Source organism: Dipodomys spectabilis, unplaced genomic scaffold (genome assembly GCF_019054845.1).
Source record: "Dipodomys spectabilis isolate Male_0828 unplaced genomic scaffold, ASM1905484v1 ptg000207l, whole genome shotgun sequence".
Classification (NCBI taxonomy): Eukaryota; Metazoa; Chordata; class Mammalia; order Rodentia; family Heteromyidae; genus Dipodomys; species Dipodomys spectabilis.
Window position 1 is genome coordinate 13,141,639 of NW_024870884.1, and position 18,816 is coordinate 13,160,454.

Here is an 18,816-nt window from a genome sequence, read left to right on the forward strand (position 1 = left end):
TATCTTTCTTGCTGTTGTTTTTAACATATTTATATTGTGCTATGTGATTTTTTTTGTTTCTTTTGTATGTTCTTCCCCCATGGTAGAACTCCTATTTTCACTGTATTTGATTCCAGTGCCCTGCATCTTGTATATACATTTTTTTCTAATTTGGAGATGGGAAGGGACATAACAAAATGTTGAAATAAGAATACAGGTTGACACATTGTAACTATGAGAAGTACAAGACACTATGTTGAAAACGAACTATACAACTTCGTTGGGGGGAAGGAGGAGTTGGGGAGGTGGAGAGAGAAGGGATGGTAGGGGAAAAACAAAGGAGGAGGTAACAACTCTCAATAGGAAATGTACTCATTACCTTGCTCATGTAACCCCTCTGTACAGTATTTTTTTGTTTTACTGTGAAAATACCTTACAGAGGGGTTACAATTACATGAGCAAGGTAAGGAGCACATTTATAATCAAGCATTGCTGCCTCCTCCTTTGTTTCCCCTTCCCATCCTTTCCCATCTTCTCCCCTTCCCCCTTCCCCCCCCCCCCCCACTAGCCAAAGTTGTAAAGTTTGGTTTTCAACATAACATCTTGTACATCTCATTGTTGCAATGGGTCCACCTGTATCCCTATTTAAACAATTTGTTTTTTTCCCTTCCCCCTCCACAAAGTATACCTACATCAAATACAGTGAAAACAGGAATTATATTGTGGGGGAGGGACATACAAAGCAACAGGAGTTGTGATCCTAATATCAGATAAACTAGACTTCAAATTAATTAAAATTAGTGAGAAGAGATAAAGAAGGTTGCTACATACTAATTAAGGGATCTCTCCTTCAGGAGGATATTACAATTCTAAATATCTATTCACCAAACAACGGAGCACCCAAATTTATCCAAGAAACACTACTTTCCCTCAAATGTACAGTATTTTTACAATAAAAATATATAAAAAGAAAATTACAAAGAAACTGGTAAAAGAAAAAAGATTTTGAATTTTATGAAAGACTTTTGGCATTCAAATAATAATAAGCTTCTTGTTTCTGATTCTGTTTATGTGCCATATTGCGTTTATAGATTCTCATACATTGAACCAAACAGGCATATCTGCAATAAATTCAACTTCTCATTGTGCAAACATTCTGACATATTGTTGAATTGTTTGCAGGTAATTTAAAATATTGCATCTATATTAGTGACTTGTCTATAATTCTTTTGTTGTGCCTCTGTCCAATTATGGAATGAGTATAATACTGGTGTCAAAAAATGTTTTTGATGGTGTTCCTGTCTTTCCTACTACATGGTACAGTTTGAGCAGAACTAATGTAGTTATTCTTTGAAAGTCTGGCAGATTTCATCAGTGAAGCTACCAGGTGCTGGTCAGTTGTTTGTTGGGAGACTTATTTTTACTACTGTTGCCATCTCCTTGCTCGTTATAGATCTATTTAAGGGGTTTATATCTTCTTGGTTCTCTTTTGGTTGGTCAACTGAATCTAGAAACATTTATTTTTCCTGTATTTCACAGTTTATATAAATATGTTTTCAAAGTATCCCTCATGATCATCTGGATTTCATGTGTAATGTTGTGATATCTTTATTTGCCTAATTGTATTCATTTACATATTTTCCTCTTCCTTTTAATCAGATTGCATAATAGTTTATGTCATTTCTTTTTCTTTTTTCTGTTTGTTCTGAGGATTGAACTCTGGGCCTGGGCGCTGTCCCTCAGCTTTTCAGTTCAAGGCTAGCGCTTTACCACTTGAGCCACAGTGCCACTTCTGGTTTTCTAGTGGTTAATTGGAGATAAGAGTCTCATGGAGTTTCCTGCCCAGGCTGGCTTTGAACCTCAGTCCTCAGATCTCAGCTTCCTAAGTAGCTAGGATTACAGGAGTGAGCCACTGGTGCCTGGCTTGTCATTTCTTTTATAACAGAACTAACTTTTGTTTCCTTGATTCTTTGCATAGTATTTTAGTTTATGTTTCATTGATTTCTATTCTAATCTTTATTATTTCCTCCCATCTGCTAATTTGGAGTTTGACTACTTCTTGTTTTTCTAGGACCTTAAAACGCATCATCAGAGTATTCATTTGAGATCTCTCTAGTTATTTGATGTAAGTACTAATAGCAGCAAACTCTGCTCTTAGTCCTGCTTTGCTGTGTCTCAAAGGTTCTGGCAGGTATGTTTTCATTTTCATGTGATTCCAGTAACTGTTTCTTCTTTCATTTTAACTGGGTTCTAGAAACTTTTTGTTCACTCATCATTTGACAATGTTTTTCAGTGTGCATGTTTTTGAATATTTTCTGTAGTCTATTTTGTTGTTGAGCTCTAGTTTTCTTCCATTACAGTTTGATAGAATACACTAAGTTCTTTCATTATCTTGTATTTTCTAGGACTTCTTTTATGTCTTAAGATATCTATTTTGGAGAGACTTCTACATACTAGTGACAATGTATTTGTATTGTGCAGCTTCCGAATTAAATAATCTCTAAATGTCCATCAAGCCCATTCAACTGTGTCATTTAATTCTGAGATTTCCTTATAAGCTTATTTTTTATAAACTTTTTTCCTATCTGTTGGTAGATAGGGGGGTCTCTTATCCTCACTGTGTTGGTGTCTGTGTTTCAAAGTGCAATAGTATTTATTTAACAAAGTTTGATGTACTAATTATTTTATTAGATACTAACAATTATTGTGTCCTTTTGATGGATTTTTTTTACCTCTATTAATATAAATAGAGGAAAAAGAGATGTTTTGTCTCTTTTGACAAATTTTTTATTAGAGGTCTTCTTTATATATGAGTATAGCTTCCTTTGCCTATTTGGGACTCCTTTTGCTTGGGAAATCTTTTTGCTAACTTTCACTATAAAACAGTCTCCTTTGATTGGAGAATTGAGTCTACTGCTAAGTGTTAGAATTGAAAAGTATGTAATAATTCTTGCCTTTCTTTGTTGTTCTTGTCGGTCATGGGGGCTTGAACTCAGGGCCTGTGCACTGTCCCTGAGCTCATTTGCTCAAGGCTAGTGCTCTACCACTTTGAGCTACAGCGCCACTTCTGGTTTTTGAGTGGTTAATAGGAAATAAGAGTCTCACTGGGACTTTTCTGCCCAGCAGGCTTTGAACCATGATCCTCGGATCTCAGCCTCGTGAGTAGCTAAGACTACAGGTGCGAGTCACCAGCACCTGGCTTCATTATTTTTCTTTTTAATTATAGATTTTTTTTGGGGGGGGGTCCGGTCGTGGGCCTGAATTCTGGGCCTGGTTGCTGTCCCTCAGCTCTTCAGCTCAAGGCTAGCACTCTACCACTTGAGCAACAGTGCCACTTCCGGCTTTTTTTTTCTGCTTATATTTTGCTGAGGAATCGAACCCAGAGCCTCATGGATGCAAGGCAAGTGCTCTACCACTGAGCCACCTTCCCAGCCCTAATTTTAGATTTTTTGCTACTCCTTTCTTTTCTTGTCCCTGCATTTTTCATGTTTACTTTGATCTCTTTTTTTAAGGAAAGAATTGTTTTTAACAAAGACATGAAAATGGGTTGGCAAATTCCAATGGCTTTAAAAGAACAAAAGTTCCCTGGTTCTATAACTTCAGTTGTCCTATCCAAAGGCAAGTTTTCCTCTTGATTTTTTTCCTTCAGGTAGAACCTCAATGGTTCTTTACAAATTATTTTTTGAGTGAATATATATATATATATATATGTACATATTATTACAGTAATGTATTAGTTAAACCCTTTTCAGCTTATAGAAGTCTTACCAGAACTCTATCTCATCCCTTTCAGTTCTTTGGAAAAGTGAATTAAGTGTAGATCTTTTTTTTTTCTAAATAATGTTCACGACGTGATCCATCATTTTGTATATTATATAGTGATTCCCTGATAGATAAAGATTTGATGTTTGCATGACTTCTATTGTCTCTTCCTCTCATAGTGTCCCCAAATAGTGATTACATTTGGGCCCGGTCATCACGTCACGATGAGCATGTGTTCTCACTGTTGAGAACAGCATTTTATGCTGTTATTTCCTCTTCTTCCCATCCCTTGCTTTATTTCCAATGAACATTTCCTTCCAAGTGTTTCAGGTCTGTCAACAGCACATATTTGTTTTCTATGCCAACTACACAGCTGGAATATTGCTTGTGTTCAGTCTTATTTTCCTGGATTGTGGGCCATCTTCATTTTGGTTTACTTAGTTTATTTTTCTGGAGCACTTGCTTCAGTAGCTTTATTAATCATTCTTTTCATATACTTCAAATTTGTACTTAATGCCCTTTTCCTATTGGACCTCAGAGAACACACCTTGGTGTTCTGGGAGACGTAAATGTGTCACTTTCAAATTCCCATGATCCAGGTCACAAATCGTTTAAGATAGCGTGGCTGATTCATGACTTCCTTATAAAAAGAACTGCCTCCTATCCAACAATGCCTACTTTATTGTCTAATTCTGGTTGCTCAATGAGTTTTAAGGCTTCATCTAAACTTTTGGGCAGAAAATGAGCTCCTTGAATTCTCTCCTAAGAACTATATTATGTCCTTTAAAGGCCGAGTCTACTCATTAACGGAGAACCAGGTTTTCCTACCCATAATCACCAGATTCTATTTGCCTTCTACTGAAGAGGTTGTGGTCATTCTTTGGAAATGCTTGAATTCACTCCTGAACCAGGGCCAGGGGAGGTCCCAGTTTTTGCCCGTGCCCATGTTCTGGGACACAGCGATGATGCAGTTCAGCAGGCAACCCATGCCAGCAGCAGCGATTGACTCCAAACTTTTCTCTTGATCTTCTTATGTATGTAAAATTTCTTTAGCATTCTTTTCACAGCTTGTTTTTTTTTAGTGGTTATAAACTACCCTACATTTATTTTATCATTGGGAGATTTTTTTTTGTCTTTCAATTATGAGTGATAATTTTGCTAGGTAGCATATTCTGGGTTTGTTGTTAGTAAATTTTGAAGTACATCACTACATGCCTACCTCTCTTTTCCTGTGTGTGCTGGTCCTGGGGCTTAAACTCAGGGCCTGGGCAATGTTCCTGAGCTATTTTGTTCAGAGTTGGCACTCTACCCCAGCTCTACTTCCTACTTTTTGGTGCTTAATTGGAGATGAGTCTCACTGACTTTCCTACTTGGGCTAGCTTTGAACCTTGTTCTTCAGATGCCAGTGTCCTGAGTAGCTAGGATTATAGATATAAGCCATTGGTGCCTGGCTGATTGTTGACTTTGTTTTTTGGTCGGTCGTGGGGCTTGAACTCTGGGCCTGAGCACTGTCCCTCAGCTCAAGGCTAGCGCTCTACCACTTGAGCTACAGCACCACTTCCGGTTTTCTGGTGGTTTATTGGAGATAAGAGTTTCACAGACTTTCCTGCCCGGGCTGGCTTTGAACCGCAATAATCAGATCTCAGCCTCCTGAGTAGCTAGGGTTACAGGTATGAGCCACCTGCGCCCAGCTGATTGTTGACTTTTTGAAGCAACATATTACCCTTTGACTTAATATTTCTTATTTCCTAAATTAAGATTTTCTCATATGAAGTCCATTTGTACTTTAGGGTTGTAGCAATCTAGAATCCTTCAATTGAATTATTGTCTGTATTCCTAAAGAAATAGTTATTTGGGGCAGGGAGGGGGTGTTAAATGCCATTTATCACCACTGTCCTGTAGTATAACAGAATTAATAAATTTACCAATTCAATACACACTTACAAAAACTAGACACTTACAAAAAGTAAAATGTCATTGACAATATCATCTTTATAACCAATTCCATTGAATTTGCCCTGATTGTAGATGATACTATTATTCTCTTGTATGTATATGCCAACTTTACCTGTCATATCTTCTGCTGGTAGGGAAGATCAGCTTCTATCTTGGCCACTACACATAATGTTGTAATCAACAGGAAGAACAGATATCTCTTCTTAATAGTGATTTTTCTTTTTGGAACATTCCAATTTGATTGTTATGTCATATGGTAACTCTATTTTACTATTTTGAAGAAATGCTATGCTACTTCTAAAATATGTTCATTGACATTCCTATCAAAAGAACATTGGAGTTCTTTTGATTCCATATCCTTGTTAGCAGTTGTGATCTCATTGGCTTTTTGACTATAGTCATAAATGAAGTTAACACTGTATTGTAGTTTAAATTTGTATTTCCCTGGTGACTGGTGATACTGAGCATTTTTTCCTGTATGAATTATTGTCTTTTTGACACATATCTGTTACTTGTTTTTCAGTTGGATTATTTTTAGTGTTGTTGCTATGATCATTTTTGATTTTGTGAGATGATATCTCACAATGTAGGCCCAGCTGTCCTTAAACTCACTATGTATTCCAGGCTTTGAACACATGGTCCTCATTTTTGCTATTTTTACCAAATTATTATTATTCTTTTAACAAATGTATGAAAAATTATAAATGTTAGCATATGCTAAACATATTATCTAGCATGCATATTTAGCATATATAATACATTAAAATAATATATAGATTAAATATATAATATATAGTTATATAAAATATAGAATCTATGCCATATATAGTTGTGTTTTCTCCTCTTGTCTTGGTTGATATGCTCCTTTGATATAAGAAACCTTTTTTTTTACATAATCTCACTAAGCTCTTTGTTTTTGCTCCTTATATATTTAAGGTGTTATCCAAAACATCCCTGCCCATTTCAATGACCTAAATTATTTTCTTATATATGTATCTAGTTGTTTCATGGCTTCTGGTTGTACATTTAAATCTTTAATCATTTTAGAGTAGTTAATAAGGCATGGTTTCTTTATTCTGCATGAGGATATCCAATTTTCCCAGTGTTATTGAAGGAGTATCTTTTCTCTTTCTTCTAACAGCCATTGTCAATACCAGTTGATGGTAGATGAGTAGATTTTCTTCTGGCCTCTCTTCTTTTTGTTCCAGTGGTTTCTGTGCCACTCCTCTAATGCTTTGGTAACCACAGGGTTGGAATTAGGTAATATGTCACCTGTTGGCTCATTCTGCTTATTCATAATTTCTTCAGCAATTCAGAATTTTAGTTTCTTTTCCTAGACTTTTGGTCACTGGTATAATGTCACTGGTATTTTCAGAGAAATTGCTTGGGAATCTGCAGATTGCTTTGGGTAGGATGGACATTTTAATGAATTTCTTCTCATCTGCAAATACTGGATACACTTCTATATATTTGTGTACTCTTAAATTTTGCCATCAACATTTAGTTTTTTTCACTGTAGAAATCTTCTGTTATCTTCATTGAATTTATTCCTAAGTATTTGATTACTAGTTTAGAAGCCATGGAAAGAAAAGGCATTTTCATTATAAAGCAGATTTTCCTTTTGTGTGTTGTCCTAACTCAGATCAAAGTATGACAGAATTACTGTTTGTTACATCATCAGATTCTAGCGCATTAAATCTACATCAGAGATGGCATCCCATCCAGTATCATCAATGTTATCATCCTTAATACAAAGACCTAATTACTAGATCTCTAATTTATCTGGCTCACTCTTTAATCATGGCCAATCTCAAGAGAATGTAAATTGCCCTTTGAATGTAAATTGCCCTTTGTTACTAAAGTATAAGAAACTACTGCTAAATATTGACTCAAAAGTTTTGGAAATTTGATGTATCCCTACAGTTTCTGAGCCTCAACTATCCCAAATCAATTTTTCAGTGATTCATTCACAGAGGAGCTCACTATTTCCATGTTCCTACTGCATCCTGAGGCTATATCTGTATTTTTGTCTACATTTGCATACATTTGTCTTATACACCTTCATATATAAGCATATTGCAAGTGAACTCTAGTGCTTACTCGGCTTAATGAGGTGACTTACTGTTGAGAAAGTTGACATTTTGTCTTTTGCCACTCTGAGGAAAAATAACTTCTAATAAAGGAACTCACAAAGAAAGAGAAAATGTTGGGGAAATAGCACACGAGTGTGTGGAGATAGGCATCATCATAGGTGATGGTGACAATGGCCCCATTTCCTGGGATGGTGACCGAGTGCTCCAGCAGGTGCATGGAGAAGAGAACCTTCCCCAGAGGTGGGAAGGGAGGGTGAATTCTTGTATCATTCTTCCTGCTTCTTATTTCCTTGGAGATGATCACCTTCCTCTTCCAGTTTGTTAGCCTAAATGGAGAGATCAGAGTGAGCCTGGAGTTTCTCCAGGGTCACAGACTCAGCCATTCCAGAGTACACTCTGGTTCTGGGGAAGATAGAATAAGGCTGAGTACAGTGCTCCCTCGGTGTGGGATGTCAGGGGTATCTATTTGTTCTGGAAGTGTCATGATAATATAACCATTAGCACATTATTGTTTTCTCAAGTCATCATTAACATCACCATCATCATCACAATCCTCCTCAATGTGCCTATGACTTTTGGAGACTTCCATCCAGATGGTTAATCATGATTAGACATCTGCTTGTCACCAGACTCAGTATTTCTGTCACTCAGTACTCATGAATAAAAAGTTCTGCCTCCATAGTAGGGTCTTCCAGTGTTCCAGAAAGGCCAGATCACATAAGAAAGATGCCACAGCTGGGATTTAGGCAGGCTTAAAGACCGAGCTACTTCCAAATAATGAAAACAAAAGTATTTTGTACAAGTTCTGGAGCTTGTACTTAGGGCTTGGATGTTGTCCCTGAGCTTTTGTATTCAAGGCCAGTACTCTACTAAAGCCACAACTCCATTTTTGGCTTTTCTTTTTGGTAATTATTTGGAGATAAGAAACTCATGGACTTTCCTACTCAGGCTGACTTTGACTAGCAATCCTCAGAGCTCAGTCTCCTGGATAGCTTGGACTGCATGCATGAGCCACCAGTGCCTGGCCAAAAAAATATTGTTAACAGGAACAAAAGTGCCATTGGCAATCACTCAATAAATGACAGTTAAGATACATTCACCTTACTTTTCTCCTATCCTTTGACTAATTTTAATGATACATGATGAGTCATAGAAAGGATCTATTTCAGCAAAACTACCTCACGGAAGACACTAGAGTTGATTAGTTACCAGACTGCTGCTTCCTATGGTAGCAGGTTTAAGTTGCAGATTGACGTGAGGGCAGGATGGCCACTGCTCAGGTTAGCACACTCAGGAAGGGCATTCCAGGAAGCTGGCGCCTGCTCTTCAGGCATGTTGGTGCTCACTGAACCTTCTTTCTTCAGCACCCTCACTGTGTTCTTTCTCTTATGACAACACTGAGTTCTTGTATCTGATGACCGTGGCCAAGGCCAATCGCACAGGGAGACAACTTCTCACTAGTGCCCCACAGGCTGAGTTCTCCGACTACTGCCTAGGCAGCCTCGCTGCTCACCAGGAAGTCTTGGGCTCCAGGGGCTGAAGAAGGTGCACTGGTTCACCCACGTGCAGCCGGGTGCTCACAAGGGCCAGCTCTCAGAGGAGGACACCTTCACTTGCAGTTGATCTCCTCCAAGAAAGTGAAATTTGGCTGGGCCTGTGGTCAAGAAGACAAATAGTGTAATAACCAGTGGAGCCCCAATTATGAGCAGGCCTGGCCCGCTGGAGAGGACGGGGCATCGAGAGGCTGGCGTCACCCACAGGGCATGCTGCCGAAGGGGCGGGGCATGCTACTGGAGAGGGTGGGGCGTCGAGCCACACATGCTGAACTGCCTATGGGGATTGGACAGGGGGAAGCTTGGGGGAGGAGCATGATGGCAGTTTGAAACCGTTAGTGAGGGAGGCGTCCAGCCTATCTGTGTTCCAAGAACTGGGGGGGGGGGGGGGGGGGGGTAGGGGAAGACTGGGAGTCATGAGGCAGGCCTGAGGAGGGCAGGGCAAGCCTCAGAGGCCATTTGTGACCTCCTCTGTAAGTCATTTGGGGCCTCCTCAAGGGGTCATTTGGGACCTTCCTCTAGAGAGTTCTGTGGAGAGGCGCCTCCCAGAGCAGAGCAGGCAGGCCCATGGAGAGTGGAGAGGCCTGCAGAGGAGGAAGAAGGGGAAAAAAGGAAAAGCCTTCCCCTTTGGAGGTTGGAGCTTTGGAGGTCTGGGGTTGGAGGTTTCCAGACCGGCTAATTTGGTGGTTTGCAGACCAACTAATAAAGGTTTGGAGTGGGGGCTGCCCATTGGAGGGTTGGAGGGTTGATGGTTGAGGCTGCTCCTGGTTCTGGGTATCTAGCCCAGGACAAGGTAGTCGCAGGACCCCTTTCTGGTGTAAATAGTGTAAACAAACTTCTTTTGTCCACCTTTACCTGTGCCTCCATGGATTGTCTAGCTCTTCGAGGTCCTAAGTACAGGAAACTCAATTTCCACAACTTGAGGCCCTGCCTGGGGCTCCACAACCACTGTCATGCGAGACCCAGGCCTTTGTTTGCTGTAGCAAAGAATGCTTAGCCCATCCACATGTGTCTACTTAGCAGCATGAACTACTGGGACCTGGAAGGGAGTGGAGAGAACTAGGCAACCACACTGCACTGCTCTACAGTCTGGGGTGGAGTCTGCCTCTGGCCCCCTTGGAGCTCCGTTGAAAGGGTTGCTCCATCTCTCCAATGGTAAATCCAGCCACACATTGGTGCTGCTTTTTACCAAAGCAGCTGCCAGGAGAAGGCAGCCACCTCTGGGTCTGTGTCAGAAGTGTGGAGCCAAGGCTCCTGTGTCCTGTGCTCCTCGTCACAGAGCAGATTCCTGCCACCTTCCTTACATGTGTTTCCACATGTGTGCAGAAGCATTTGAACTCTGCCTTGAGGATGAGATCTGCCAACACAAAGATCAAAGGTCTCTGTCATAGTGCCTCTTGTGTATTTGGTCACAGGAAGACTGTCCCAGCCAGACAACAGTGTTTTCAAATCCTGATATCATTACAAGGATCAGAAAGCCCAGGTATGGCTGCCCCCCCCCCCACTGCCAGAAGCAGCTAATTGGTCCTTTTAGAGAGCAAGAATTACTCATGTTGTTGTCCTAGTTACTCAGTAGCTAGGTCTACTTCCTCTGTGTGAGTCTGCACATAGACTTCCCTCTTGCCCTTTGTTTTCCATGCAGGACCTCACAAGTCCCCCACAGAAGTCTCTGCCCAGCACCTGCGTTACCTAGGTGACTGGCACACCTGGGGGCAGTTACCTCCCCTTTCTATGAGGTCACATCCTGGGCTGCCCCCATCATGCTTCCATTGGACCATGGAAAGTTCCAAGATTCTGAGGTCACATCCACATTCACTGTGGCCACTCCTCCTCCTTCCTGCTCTCTCCCTACATTAACTCTAGTTCCACTTAGAGTCATCCCTTCCCTTCTCCATACACCTTCCGTCAAGCAAATCAATTGACAATCAATTTGGCAGACCTAGATAATAAACTCTTTTCTGCCTGAACCACATGAGAGTTCCTGTTGGCAAAATCTTACATCTACTACCCAAAACTCAGGAGGGACCAGTGTCAGGAATGGCAGGATTCCCTCTGCATTTCCTTTTCTGAGGGCTAAAATGCATCTTGACCACCCCTTACAAACTAAACTGCCATAGGAACTCCGGGGCCGGACTTCCCGCCTTTGCCATTGCTGGCCTTGCATCCATGACTGGTCTTCCACCACTCTCTACTTCTGGTGAGTGCTACTCTACAAGCCCTCAGACTCTGTCTCTCTAGGCATGGCACTGTGCCACAGGGTTCCTACACCTCCTTGGCCAGTCACTTCCTGCTTCAGGGACACCTGAATTGGTAATCTGACCCTCACTCTAAAAGAGGCACCATGGTGGATAGAGACACCTACCATCCATAAGCTTTTTACACTCACCAGATTCCCTCCCCATATTTCTCCTTCCAATCAGGTGCTGCTGCCAGTCATGCTCAAGCCAGGACACTCCTCTGGGGGTGACTCCTACACTCTCTAGATATCCTTTTCACTCAAGGCTCCATAAAGCCAAAACACCTTACCATAGTTTCTGCTAATACAATGTAGATGGCCAGAGGTTCTATACATTCAGGTTCTCCTTGCTCAACCTTCTCTCCTGGTCTCCTAAGCTGCTCAGCCATTTCCTCTAAGAAAGGTCACTTTTCTTGGTTTGTAGTTCAAACTCTTATCTTTCCCCCCTCTCTCTCTGCTTCTCTGCTTGTGTCCTTGAGAGTTGACACACAGGCAGAGAACCCCCTCTAGGTTCCCTCTTAAGGCTTGCATCCTGGCTTAAATTCTCTTCACTAAAACTGTCTCTCTCTCTCTCCTCAAGAGCACCCTCATTGATCCTGTGTGCCGTGCTTTTCTGCTTGTCTGCTAGTTGTCTCCTTACTTGCTTACTTAATAAAGCTCCACCAAGTTTTCTTACCATCTGGACTTGTTTTTTGCTATCTTGGCCACGAGGTGGATTTTCATGCAACCCTCATACTTCAAAGTTCAATTTGTATGCTAATATGTCTCTTTTCCAAAATTGCTTTAAAGCTTTTTCTGGTAACTAGTTTTGCAGGCCAAAGGAAAAGAATGGGCACATTTATAAGATAGAGCTGATGAGGGCTGGGAAGGTGGCTCAGTGGTAGAGCGCTTGCCTTGCATGCCTGAGGCTCTGGGTTCGATTCCTCAGCACCACATAAGCAAAAAGAAAGAAAGCCGGAAGTGGCACTGTGGCTCAGGTGGTTGAGCACTAGCCTTGAGCTGAAGAGCTGAGAGACAGTGCCCCATGACTGGACCCCCCCCCCAAAAAAAGATAGAGCTGATGAGTAAAGTTGGTATGCAACTAAGTTGGCTGTGATTTAAATAAGGTCAAGATTAATACAATGATGTAAAACCAGCATGTCATTCTTATGTGCATCTATGAAAGTAATTGTGCACTATTAAGTTTGTCAAGTTTTTAAATATTTGTTTTCCAAGAATGTAAGCCCCCTTGGATACAGAGCCGACAATGGTTTCAATCTCATGTGCTATACTCAGTTAATCAGTTGCTGTTTGAAAACTCCCCTGTCTACTGAGTTGTGTCATTACAGATATTACCCTCTACAGCATTTAGCCAGACCTATAAAGAGATAAATAACACTGGCAAGTATTTGTTGGTCAATTCTTAACAAGTTACATGTAAGCTCTACTTCTTTTTTCTATTGATCTCCTTGTTGCTTCAATTGGGAATTTAAGGATTTTGTGGTAAAGGCTCACTTGATCTGATGATTGCAGTTCAAAGCCAGCCTGAGCAGAAAAGTCCCTCTGAGACTCTTATCTCCAATTAAACATTCAAATACTGGAAGTGGTGCTATGGCTAAAAGTGTTAGAGGGCTACCCTTGAGCAAACAAGCTCAGGGATAGCTTCCAGGCCAATGAGCAAAATGTCAATTGGGACAAGCCATCCCAGCAATGAGCACCTAGACTCCCAGGACAAATCCAGTCCTGGTGATAAGAGATCATAGAGAGGAATAAGAGGGAATGGTGTCACATCCTAAATTGAGTTCCTTTGTGCCTGCCCTTTTAAAACTAACCATAGCTGAGTGACCAAAAGAAAATAGTTAATAAGCAGCCTATCTAATGTTCATACTTTTCTTCTTACTGGACAGGAACTTAAAGTGAGTCTTAGACTTAGGACAGTTAGCCTTGACAGCTTCTGGGTCTTCTATACATACTCTATAGTCCAGACATCTACCAAGGTCTCCCATCAGACCCTTAACCACCCCAATCCAGGCCCAGCTTCTGACTGCTTATTCCTAACCAGTCTACTACACTCACCCTTACCCAGTCATCAAATGTCAGAAATAGCTAGGGACCTTTTCTACCAACTCCAGGACTGCCTGAAACACAGGAGATAGGAACTAACCAAGTCATCCAATTTTAAATTTTCTGCCCTGAACCCTTCCTTCTACCATTTGTGTGCCCCCTAATATGTTTCTTATTGTGCAGTCCCTGCCTTGTAAAATTTCTTTCAGATTTCATCCAAAGACACATATGGGTGTTCATCACCAAGGAACAGTCACTGCTGCGTCTCCAAGACTGGACAATTCTGCCTTCTACCCCTAAAGTTAACACCCCCTTGCCAGCAGGAATTAGCCAAAGAGAATCTGCACCCTTTATACCTATCAAACATCTGGAATGCTAAGTCTGCTGGGAAAAATGGCCATGTTCCTCTGTGCAAGTCTGCACATAGACTTCCCTTTCCACCTTAGTTCTCCATGCAGAACCACACATGTCCACCTGCCCCCAAAAGTCTCTGTGCAGCAATTGCATCACCCAGGTGACTGGTACCTCCCTTTCTGTGAAGTCATATCCTGGACTGCACCAGTCATGCCTCCTTCAGTCCATGGAGGTTACCAGACTCTGAGATCGTGTTCTCTGTGGCCACTCATCCCCATACTCTCTGTACATTAACTCCAGTTCTACCTGGAGCCACCCCGCCCCTTCTCCATGCACCTTCCACCACATGTAGGCTAGAAGTTCAGATAATAAACTCTTTTCTGCCTGAACCATGTCCTTACACTCTGGAGGCTGAGATTTGACTGCAGTTTGAAGGCAGCCCAGGCATGAGACTCTTATCTCCAATTAATCACTCACAGAACTGGCAGAGGACTGTGGCCTTAAACAAAAGAGCTCAGAGACAGTGCTCTGGCCCTGAGTTCAAGCCCTGCAACTGACAAACAGGAGCTGGCCTACTGGCTTTGCCAGGCTTATTGGAAAGAGAGTGTTTTCTAAAGAAACAAAATGGGGAGAAAGGGCCCAAGATGGAGACAGAACAGTAGGGAAACACCACAGCTCTCTCCAACCAAATAGTTGGAGTTCCAATGCCCAGTTTCCCCAAGAGACCAATGACAGCAAAAAGGCAAACACCCAGAGAAAAACAGGAGAAAAAGAAAAGAAAAAAAATTTAGAACCTACAAAAAGACAGAAAAGCACAAAGACCCTTCCCCACCCCTTGCTGGCTGCACAGCTTTGTGCCAAACCATGGCCTGTCCCAGCCCATGACTGCCAGAGACCCCAAAACAACACTGGGCTGTCTGCAGTACAGAAGACTCCCAAGGTGCCAATGTCGAACCTGGTGATTGTAAACAGAGAAACCTCGGTGCTCAGAACCTGCACAAAAATCCTATCCCCACCCTTTCCTGGCAGAGAAGCCCTGCATCATCCTATCAAAGCCACCTGGCCTGTGGTGGTGGGAGGAACCCCAGAACTACAGTGGCTCATCTACAGAACACCAACAAAGAAGACTCCCAAGATACTGGTGCTGACCAGGAGAGTGCAAACAGAGACAGAAGCCTCGGAGCACAGAACTTGCACAATGACCCTTCCCCCACCCCTCACCAGCAGCAGCTCAGCACCATCCCACCAAAGCCACCTGGCCCCCCAGAACCACTGTGGTCCCTAGGAGATCTGCACAAAAAACACCCACAGTGCCAAACCAGACAGCATAAACAGAGGCAGGATGGTGTGAAACACAGACCCAGAGCCCCACCACCACCACCAGGCCCTGCCCACAAACATCTCAATGGAATGCGGAGCATGGTGGCAACCAGTGACCTACTGCATACAGAAACAGCGATCTGCTGCAGCACCACTGGACAGCTCCCAACCAGTTCCAGGATAAGTGAGTACCCCAAGGGGATGGCTCCCCCCAAGAGAGACCAGTTCTGGCAGTAACCCTGAGAGCTTGTCCTGGACCCCTGCCCCTACCACCTAGACTACAGGTCCTACTGAAGCTGGGAACTGTGCAAGTGTCCCACCAACCCAGGCTTGATCAAGAGTACCCCTGAGAAGGAGCACGAATGCTGAACCCAAGAACAGTGCCCACAGGCCATAGCAGCAAGCAGTGAAACTGAGTGAATGCCTCCACAGAGGGTGGAGAGGGTCTGCCTATCAGAATCTAACAAGAGTGAGCTCTACATGGATCAGACTAGCAGCTGGGGGTCAGCCTCCCCCACAACAGAACTGAAACCAGGTAAAGACTCAGCCAACCCAGGGCTGAGAGCAAGCAAAGACAGCCACCTATTAACCAAAATAGAGTTTGGGAGTGCTCTCCAATAATCCTTGAATCCACATGTAAAAATCACAGCAAAAAAAAAAAAATACAAGATTCATCAATAGCCAAGAGAACAAACCACCCCAGAGGCCAGGAGCCACCCAGGGAAAAACTCCAGTGAAAGCAAAAAAAAAAAAAAAAAGGAAGACAAATGCTACATCCAAGAGATGTTAGAGGCAATGACTCAAGAATTAAAGTGGGAAATTGATTTAAAGAACAAAGAAATGAATTATCAAAAAAAGAGACAGGATTTTAAATGCGATGCATTCAATAACAGACACAGTACACACCTCGCTAAAAGATGGGATTAATATTCTGAGAACCAATGTAGAAATCATAAATGGATCAACTTCCTCCATGCAAACCACAATGCAAGCCATAGTTCATAAAGTGAATGAAATGGAAAATAGAATTATCAGGTACTGGAGGCAAATTGCAGCAACTGAAAAAAAAGTTACAGAAATGGAAAAAACACTCAAAATATGCCAAAGGGAAGTCCAAGAATAAGCATACAGTGTCAAGAAATTAAACCTTCATATAATCGGGGTGGACAAAGGTGAGGATGCAACACTTATTCAATAAGATTATCACCAAAATTTCCCCCAGTCTTAAAAGAGAAAATCTTGCCTACATAACAGAGGCATACAGAACACCTAAGAAGCAGAATCCCAGGAGGAACACTTTTAGGCACATTATAGTAAAATTGATAGATCTGAATAATAAAGAAACAATCTTGCACACAGCAAAAATAAAGAAGGATCTATATTATAATGGGAAAAAAATCAGAATCACTGCAGATCTACCCACACAGACACTGAATGCAAGGAATGTCTGGGAAAGTACCATCTGAGCCCTGAGAGCAAATAACTGCCAACCCAGACTGGTATATCCAGAGAAGCTAGCATTCACGTTCAACAGAGAAACCAAAATTTTCCATAGTAAAGAAAAACTAAATGAATTCATAATAAGCCAGTACTACAAGGAATATTAAGAGGAGGAATATAACCTGAAGAAAACAATCAAGATCAGGGATCCACATTAGATAGATATCACTAGATGTCCAACTTAGTAAGCACAGGAAGAAAGAAAACAAGAAAATCTTAGGAAAGCAGGAAAATGACAGAAGACACAATGCATCTGTCTATAATAACCATGAATGTTAACAGGCTCAATTCACCAATCAAAAGGAAAAGAGCTGCAGATTGGATCAGAAAACAAGATCCATCCATTTGTTGCCTTCAAGAGACCCATCTCACAGCCAAAGATAAAAATAAACTCTGATGAAGGAGTGGAGGAAGATCTACCATGCAAATGCTCCCAACAAGAAGGCAGGAGTTGCCATCCTGATATATCCTGATATCTGACAAAATAAGCATTTCATTAAAATCAATAAAAAAGGGGAAAGAAGGGCACTATATATTAATATATTAATACAGGGAACAATTCAAGAAGAGGACATCACCATTATCAAGTTATATTCTACAAACAGTGGTGCACTCAAATATTTTAAACAAATACTCTCAGACTTACAGAATAAAATAGATCCAAATATTATAACACTAGGAGAATTTAATACTCCACTCTTACCAAAGGACAGGTCTACCAGATGATTGGCAAAGAAGCCTCCAAATTAAATGATGCCATATCTCATACGGAATTAATTGACATCAACCAAGTTTTCCACCCAACAACAACCCAATACACATTCTTCTTGGCAGCCCATAGAACTTTCTCCAAAATAGACCATATCATAGTTCATACAAGGAATTTAAGCAAATACAAGAGGATCAAATAATCCCCAGTATTCTATCCAGCCACAGTGGAATCAAGCTAAGTCTCTAACAAAGCATATGATAGAAGTTACTCAAATACATGGAAATTGAACGGCACACTTCTCAGCATCACCTGGGTCACAGAAGAAATTAAAAAGTTCCTACAATTCAATAGAAATGAATACACATCACAAAGAAACCTGTGGGACATGGCAAAAGCAGTCCTGAGGGGCAAATTTATTGCTCTCAGTGCACACATAAAAAATAGAGACAGACCAAATAAATAATCTCATGATGCAACTAAAATTGCTAGAAAAGCAAGAAATAAATTGAACCTAAAGTTAGTAAATGTAGAGATAACCAAAATAAGAGTTGAAATTAACAAGATAGAGACTAAGAAAACTATAATTAATAAAAACCAAAAGCTGGTGTGTTTTTTTAAAAAAAAATCAGTAAGATTGATGGACCTCTGGCAAGATAAATTAAAAAAATGAAGAGAGGAAACCCAAATCACAGGAAAAATTACAATAAATACCTAAGACATCCAAACAATTATAACGAACTATTTCCAGAATCTATACTCACTAAGAAAACCTAGCAGAAATTGATGAATTTTTAGAGAACTACAAATTGTCCAAACTGAACCAAGAAGAAATAAATCAATTAAATAAGCCAGAAACTTACAGTGAGATAGAGGAAGCAATCAGACGTCTTCCAACAAGGAAATCCCAGGACCAGATGGATTCACTACAAAATTCTATAAGACCTTTAAAGAGGAACTAATACCCGTAGTCCTCAAACTCTTCTAGAAATAGAAACAGAGGGAGCTATTCCAAACTCATTCTATGAAGTCAATATCACACTTCCCCAAAACATGCAAAGACTCCCCCTAAAAAAAGAGAACTATAGACCAATCTGCTTGATGAACACAGATGCAAAGCTCCTCAATAAAATTTTAGACAACAGAATCCAGAAACATCAAAAAAATCATACATTACCATCAAGCACAGATTGTTTAACATACATAAATCAATAACTGTAATCAATCACATCAATAGATCTAAAATCAAGAACCACATGGTTATTTCCATTGATAGTAAATACAACACATTCATGTTTAAAGCTCTGGAGA

General features: G+C 41.1%; 1 pseudogene; it reads right to left on the minus strand.

Annotated features, from left to right (window-relative positions):
• Positions 1-4,217: 4,217 nt before the first annotated feature.
• Positions 4,218-4,729, minus strand: LOC122122371 (annotated as a pseudogene).
• Positions 4,730-18,816: the final 14,087 nt, after the last annotated feature.